The 8,341-nt window shown below is 34.9% G+C and overlaps 1 long non-coding RNA gene across 1 annotated transcript; it reads left to right on the forward strand.

The window, feature by feature from the left end:
* The first annotated feature begins 1,985 nt into the window (after positions 1–1,985).
* On the forward strand, positions 1,986–3,225 carry LOC144997526 (uncharacterized). Its single transcript, XR_013659838.1, has 3 exons — positions 1,986–2,160; positions 2,361–2,428; positions 3,051–3,225. It is a non-coding gene; the product is annotated as an uncharacterized LOC144997526 (long non-coding RNA).
* Positions 3,226–8,341: the final 5,116 nt, after the last annotated feature.

The raw sequence follows: 8,341 nt of genomic DNA on the forward strand, positions 1-8,341 counted from the left end.
ATCGTGATAGTCGTTTCACGTCGAGGTTTTGGAGGAGTCTACAAGAGGAGTTGGGTACAAAGTTGTGTTTGAGTACTGCTTACCATCCGCAAACTGATGGTCAGAGCGAAAGAACGATTCAGACGTTGGAAGATATGCTGAGAGCATGTACCCTCGAATTCCAAGGGAATTGGGACGAACACTTACCTCTAGTAGAATTTTCCTACAACAATAGTTTTCACTCGAGCATCAAGATGGCACCTTATCAAGCCTTGTATGGACAGAAGTGTCGTACGCCGTCTTGTTGGCTTGAAGCCGGAGAGAAGCAGTTTATGGGCCCCGAGATAGTCCATGAGACTGCTGAGAAATTGAAGGTGATTCGGGAAAGAATGTTAGCAGCTCAGGATCGTCAGAAGAGCTATGCTGACAAGAAAAGACGACCGATAACCTTCGAAGTTGGGGATTCCGTTTTACTTAAAGTCTCACCGTGGAAGGGATTTATACGATTTGGGAAACGAGGAAAGTTGAGTCCAAGGTTTATTGGACCGTTCAAAGTTCTTCAGAAGATTGGGAACCAAGCTTACAAGCTGGAATTGCCCGAAGAACTCAATGGTATTCATAACACCTTCCATGTGTGTTATTTGAGGAAATTCATGGGAGATGTTCCCGACATAATTCCAATCTCGGAATTAAGGATGGATGAGAATAAAAGGCTGATCGAAGAGCCTGAGGCAATTATTGACCGTAAGACTAAGAAGTTACGATGCAAGATGGTCAACTTGGTGCTAGTCCGATGGAAACATTCGAATGGGCCGAATCTCACTTGGGAAACAGAGGATGACATGATGAGTCGCTATCCACATCTGTTTGCTGATGCATGATTCCGGGACGGAATCATCCTAAGGGGGAGAGAATTGTAACGCCCGGGTTTTCAGGGCTAAGCATTTTTGTCAATGTAATAGTCTAGGTCAACTATTGTAACTCTTTTTGAAGTAATAAATATAAAATATTTGAGTATTATGTGAATTATGTGTGTTTATGTGTTTATTATTTAATTATAAGTGTATAATTAATAAAGAATAAAAATGAGCATCAAAATTAAAGTGTGAGATCATCCAGATATATCTACATAAAGTTTTAGAATATGTCTCAAGGTTTCCGTACATATAAAGAACGCCGAAATCCGAGCTATAACGAAGAAGTTATGACCCGCCGAAGTTTTACGGCAAAACTGACACGGCACCGGGAGACGTAAATAGTGAATTTACGATAGAAGACTTTTTAGCCTTAGCAATCTAAACAAAAGTCGTAGAATATGTTAAACTAAGAACATCGATAAAAAGAACGCCCAAATCTGACTTCGTATGAAAAAGTTATGATTTTTCTAAGATTCGGCTTAGCAGTGCACGGTCTGAAACTCGAATTTTAGTTCGAGCGGTTTTTGGCTTACATGACCTAAATGAGAGTTGAAGATCTCATTAATAGGAACTCAAAGGTAAAAAGACAGACGAAAACGGAGTCCGTATGAAGGAGTTATGAACTCTTCGCGGTCATTTAACAGTCTAAACTCCTCCTACTGTTAAATTTGAGATCGGTCGAGAATTAGCCGATAGAGTCTAAATGAAAGTTGTAGATCTTGATTTTACCTACGCGTGGATATAAATAACGTCAAAAACGGAGTTCGTATGAACGAGTTACAAATTATAATAGCATATTTACGTATTAAAATAAAGTATAAATCATGTATACGTACACATATATATACATATGTATATATCATTAGAAAGGTATCGACGATGCGGTCATTATAAGACTAATATTGAGTTCTTTCGACATTAGTTTAGTACAAATATTATTAAATCCATTTAAAATAGTATTATAGAGGGGTGTTTAGTTGTTTATATAACTAAAAGGTCATTAAGTAATTATGGAGGGTAGTTTTTGAAAATTCAATTAGTATAAATAAGAGCCTTGGGCTCTCATATTTCTTGCACCATTCTCTTGATTCAAGAGTCTTTCTCTCCTTATCCCCCGAGCATTTCGGTCCCTCGTGATTCGACTTCTCTTTCTGTAGTTTAGTATAGTAAGGTGAGCGCTGAAGCGCTGCACGAATCTTTCTTAGAAAGATTCAGCGACGAAGTTCTGCCCCTGCAGAGCCCGACTCCTAGCTAAAACCCCATTGTAAGTAAGTTATGCTTACCTTATTTTAATATAGCTTATATTTAAAATTAGTATTGTTATTATGAACTTATAATAAATACTTGGGCTATTATTATGGGTTATATAAGTATTTTTTTTTAACGCTTATATAATAATAATAATAGCTAGACTATTAATTAGTCTCGGCGAAATAGACTAAACTCTAGTGGTAATAATACTAGGTTTCGTCGAAGAAAATTCTATTTAAGAAGCGAAGCGCTGTCTGAGTTCGGAATCACCACCTTTTCAGGTAAGTGCATAGTTACTTTCAGCTTACACATAGATATGAAGTATTTAATATAAATTACGTGCTATGTGTGAATATTATCTGAATACTTGCTATCTATGCTGGATGAACGTTTTATACATGTTTTCAAAGATTTAAACTGTATATGTATTTTATATCTACAAAATGTGTTGGGTAAAACATGGGTAGATGTAATAGTTGCTGTGTGACAAAATAAAATAATGAGAGGCCTCGTTATAGATGTTATTGATGATCCAGTCATCTAGCGGAGTATAGATGACGACCACGGACTATTCTAGACAGTCCAGTGGAACACTAGCAGGCTCGCAACCTGTAGGTGTTTATTTGAACTGTGTGCTCACCAGATGTACTCCATCCCCCACATGGTTGCCTATTAGGACATTTATTGCTGAGGAATCCCCTTAGCAGTAGTATCCGTCCCGATGATGATCCTTAGGCTAGGTCCCTTATGATAGGTGTTTAGGGACGTAAAGTGAGGATAACGGGAACGGGTAATCGGGTTATTGTTGATTGATGAAATTAATAAACTTATTTATTGTGGGTTGAAAACCCTATGTGCTCACCAGGCTCCCAAGCCTGACCCACTCAGTTTTATGTATTACAGGTAGTGGCGCTTTAGCATATATATGATGTTTGGACGAGGGATTACGGATATAGGCCTGTAGATATGAAATAATGTAGTAAGGCTTGTATTGTACTGTTTATGCTTTTGATCTGTACGAACATGACATCCCGAGTCTTTTAATGAAATACATTTCTATGGAAATGCTTTTGATAAATCTTTATCATGTTATTGTTTTGGGACAAATTCGGCAACACTTTTATTTAAAATGTTACTCTGATTTTTAAACAAAGCATAAACAAACCGGTCTTTTCTGGCCGTGATTTTGGGGATGTCACATCACGGCAGCAGCCACCACCTTTCAGTGTTGGTGGCTATGATTCTAGGCTAAAATACTGACAAAAGTACTCCAAGCACCAAACAAATCACTAACAAAAATGCATAGCCACAGGAGATGGTGGCTAGTGGCGGCAAAATGATGGCAGCCACCACCTCAAGTTGGTGGTGGTTGCTTTTCCGGCCAAAACACTGCTCATACAACATAGTACCACCAACACACACCTAAAAGACACAATAAACACACACATCCACCCTCATGGTGGAAGACGGTGGTAGAGGGTGACAACCACCACCTCACGGTGGTGGTGGTGTATTCTCTTGATTCCCAACCGAGCAAACACACACATACACTCTTAAACATAGGATGAACACAGAAACACTCCCAACTCAGCCCCTTCGGGTGGCAGGTGACGACCAGAAACACAGAAATGCGACAATAGGTCACCGGCAACCCCAGTCGACGTACACGATGTCAAACCACATAAAGAACGAGGAAAAAGGGATAGGTGGGTTCCAATGACCCTTACCGAGAGCTTCCTTTTTGCTCATGACTCGCACAACGACGAACCCAACTTTCTTCACCGGTCTCGATGGTTCTACGAAACGTCTCCTACAACAAGTCTGTTGAAGTGACGTCCGACGACGAGGCTATTAGTGGTAGGGCAGCGATCGTTTACGACAACGGTGTGGTGGTTGAGGGAACTCCAAGGTGGTGGCTGTAATAGTAATGTTAGGGTTAGGGTTACATGCATCCACAAAAAAATGAGAGGGAAAGAGAAACAAGTTAAAGTCTTATGTTCCTTCCAAACTTTAGTCCTTTTTTTCCAAGTTCAGCCCCTCCCTTCAAGGTCTTCTTCAATTTAAAAAAAATAATTTATCCTTTAGCCCCTACCTCTAAAAAATCCTTTTATAATAAGTCCCATATTTTACCAAACACCCCCCGACTTCTGAAAATCTTTACAAAATAAATCTTGGAATTACACTTTAACCCCCGAAATCCAAATTATATCATTTGGTTCCCCGAAACCGATACCCTACTAATTCTTATGGATTTTAGGGCTACTATTAAGTAATATAATATATAAATTTACGTCTTGGGGTTCAGGATTTTATTATTTAATTACTCAATCTCAAACGGAATGATACAATGCTCTACTCTCACCCAATTTCAAAATACTTATCTCTTGAGTTTAGAGCGCTCCCCCTCTCAAGCAATCTCTAGCCGCTGAGCTTTCGGACGTGACGTCCTGAGTACGAAAAGCATGCTTCGTAGGTGAGTTCACGACCCTACTTTTGTGATTTTCAATGTTTTGGGGGAGGAGGTGGAATACTTGTTAAATTTAGTGTGGATTATATTATTATATCATATGCCGCTATTTTATACATTAGTTGTGATGCTTAAAATTTACAGATTATATTATGCCCGTTAGTTACTCAGCCCAAATTTCGTAGATAATATGATGTATAATCGTTACTCTGTTCATTTATTGTAATAGTAATTAAGTAATATATATATATATATATATATATATATATATATATATATATATATATATATATATATATATATATATATATATATATAACTCAAAGTAATTAGCTAATCTGTAACAGTTAGTAAATTTTATTTTTAATTTTTTGTTGGTTTCAAGTTATACTTAAATTAATCTGAAACAGTTATATAGTAATTTGGAATGGTTTTGCATTATACATAAACTAATCAAAATCGATAAATATATAATATTAAATCGTTATGTATTTTCTATCAAAAAAACACTTTAAAAATTAACAATTATATGCAAAAAGTTAATGTTTTTGGTAATTATTATGCTTATTTAAAAAAAAAGTAAGAATTATTGATTAAGGGGTATAAGTAAATAATAAAAAGGGTATGGATAGCTTAACTCACATATTAATACACAAAATCTTAGACAATACCTCTTCACTGCTTTAGAGTTTTGCCACATACATTATAAGATTTTGCCAATTCTGGTTCTTTATTATTTAGTTTTTACATTTTAAATATATTTCTGACCTGTCCCGTAGTTTGACTTTGCTATTCTTAGTCATCGGCTTTCTTCTAATTTTTTGCTACAAATTCTTCCTCCTTTATTTTTCCCGTTTAAGTTAATTGGCAATGTTGCTGTGTTTTCTCCTCCGTTTAACACGTAAATCTCGCCAGTTACCTATTTTAGCAGGTGATGCCAACTTTTGCTTCTGGAAATTTTCACCGCATATAACTTCCAATACCATTATTCTTTACTCCTTCATAGGTATCTATTTCCATTTGAAGTAGGTGATTTTGATTTAAAAGCCTTTCCTTTTGTTTTCTGATGTATTAAAATGAAATTAAAAATTTTCTCCTAGCCCTGTTTCGACTACCATCAACACTATTTGTAGAAAGAATTAATTGTGACCTAAGTGGGATAAATTATATTTTGAATTTTTTTTTCTATATGTATTTATGTTTAAACTGAATAATATATGATATCATATATGTGTTTTGGGTTGCACATTTCTAAAAACAATAAGAGTCAGGAATGAAGGACTAAGAATAAGTTTTGTACATCTATTGTTCCAGGTTATGTGTGCAACTCGTCAAAATAGTGATATTATACCTTTGATGTAAATAAGAAGATGTAGGTTTTCACTCTTATTGTTTTTTGTAATATCAATATATAATATCATATCTTATTTATTACATGTTTGGTTCGTTTTATATGGTTTTTGCACCGCTGATTCATTTCAAACACTCAAAAAAAAATGTTATAAAACATGGAATCATGGTTGTCAAAATCGCGATCCTGATCGTAGGATCGTACGATCCTACGATCCTAGGTATGAAAAACGATACGGATCGTAAAAGGATCGTATTTGGGGTAGAATCGCAAGTAGGATCGTAAGATCGTAAGTAGGATCGTAAGATCGAGATCCGATCCGATCCTACCATCCTTTGATTTTTTTTTTTTATTTTTTTTTTTGCAAATGATTTTTTTTACCACTTTATGTCTTTTACCATTTACCAATCCACCAATTATCATTTTTTATTGTGACTTATAACTAGTATTTTGAAGTATTTATAACTTTTGAGCGAAAAATTAAATATTTGAAATATCTTTCATGATTAAATATTATAAATTAAAACTATATTCTATTTTGTGGGATTTTAGGATCTCGATCCCGATCTTACGATTCCGATCTTGCAAACCCAAAAACGATCTTAGGTAGGATCTCGATCTTGACAACCTTGCATGGAACTTGTATTGTGTTTTTTGAAATCCTTTGACCTTTTCCATACCTATTTCTTGCACTTTTTACTATGTTGCAGTCTGTGTATTGCATTCTTTTATTTGAAGGCCTGCAAAAAATAAATGTATTTATACATCTATTTTTTTAATTAAATTTAGATGGATGTATTATTTTTGCAATATTGTTTTTCTTTTATTTATCCTTTTCACTTAAGTATCTATATTATTGTCAAATATTTGGATAAAAATAGAAATCCCATTATTATTATTATTATTATTATTATTATTATTATTATTATTGTAAATATAAGTATGATATCTTCTTATATTCTCTTAAGCATGTAGGATCCCATTTTCTTGATTGGATTGGTGCGGAAATATAATATCAAGAAGATAATCGTATGAACATTAAGAACATAATATATGAGTAAAACTGTAGTAAATAGATAGAGAGATACAAAATCTTACAATAACACTCATGGGTTAGTAGAGATAACTCTCCCTTGGTATACGTAGGTGAGATCTCACCACACTCTCTTGAAACTACAAAGTCTACATAGTGCACTCTTACAAAAAAATGACCATCACCTCCACTTTATATACTAGTAAAGGGAATATGCTTTTCATACAAAAGAATATTCTTAACCTAATAAACACTTAACATTGTAGAGTTATTCATGCTCCAATAATATCCCCTAAATGCTTGGAAATGGTGAGGGTAAAGAAGTGATAAAAGGCAGAACATCTGGCAGGCAGGTCCGGTGGGTCTGGTGATGAAGTGTTTCGGAAAAGCTGAAGCTGTCATGATCTCAAAATCTGCCAATGGAATTTGTTGGGGTGCAAAGTTCGTCATGTATGACTTTGTTGATGGTTTGACTTTTGTAGAGCCACTTGCATGTGGTGCATTAGCCTTATGACTAATGAGTATTAGAGAGTGAGAGAGAAACGTGTAAACACCTTTATATAAGGTGGGTTCATACCACTTGTAGAGGTGTGCTTGAGAGTTGTAGTCATAGTGATTAGTGAGTGAGATATTTATGAATTTCTAGACTAGATCCCTTTTTGTACTCAATTACTATGATCGAATATATCTTTTAGCACCCAAATTACCATGTTCAATTGTGCAAATATTAATTCCACATGCTAAATCATATTCTTATGTCACATAATTTGGTATCAGAGCGGATCTTCAAGATCAATGTGATTTTTGAAGAATGATTCTCGGTTTGGCAAATTTTGTCGCAATTTGAGCATTTTGGTGAGTCTCTCTCTATGATCTCTCGTAATCATTAAATCGTGTGTTGCGTTTTAAATTTTTGATCGTTTGACTCATTGGATCAATTTTTCTTTGAAAAACCCACTTGTTGTGATCTGATAAATTTTTCGTTGATTAAAGCCTGATATAATCTCATATTCATTCGTTCGATGTAATTCTTAAATTGAAAATATTCATTTGAATCAAAATTTGATCGATAAACAATTGTGTTCACTTAAAGTCCAAAAGTCTAAATTCATTACTGTTCACAACTCATTTGATTATTAAAAAAAAAAAAAAATTAGCCCAATTCATGTGATTCATATATTTGGGTCCATACATGATTGTTTTTGATCTGATACCTTTGATGGGGCCCAAATGTCTTCAATCCAAATTAGTACTGCATCATCATTTTTTTGAGTGCTTAAGATGTTGCACGTTACTGCTGTTCGTAACTTTCAACTGGTGAATCTTGTCCTAGAGTTTTCGTT

This window comes from Lactuca saligna, chromosome 1 (assembly GCF_052625555.1).
Source record: "Lactuca saligna cultivar CGN05327 chromosome 1, ASM5262555v1, whole genome shotgun sequence".
In the NCBI taxonomy this organism is placed as follows: Eukaryota; Viridiplantae; Streptophyta; class Magnoliopsida; order Asterales; family Asteraceae; genus Lactuca; species Lactuca saligna.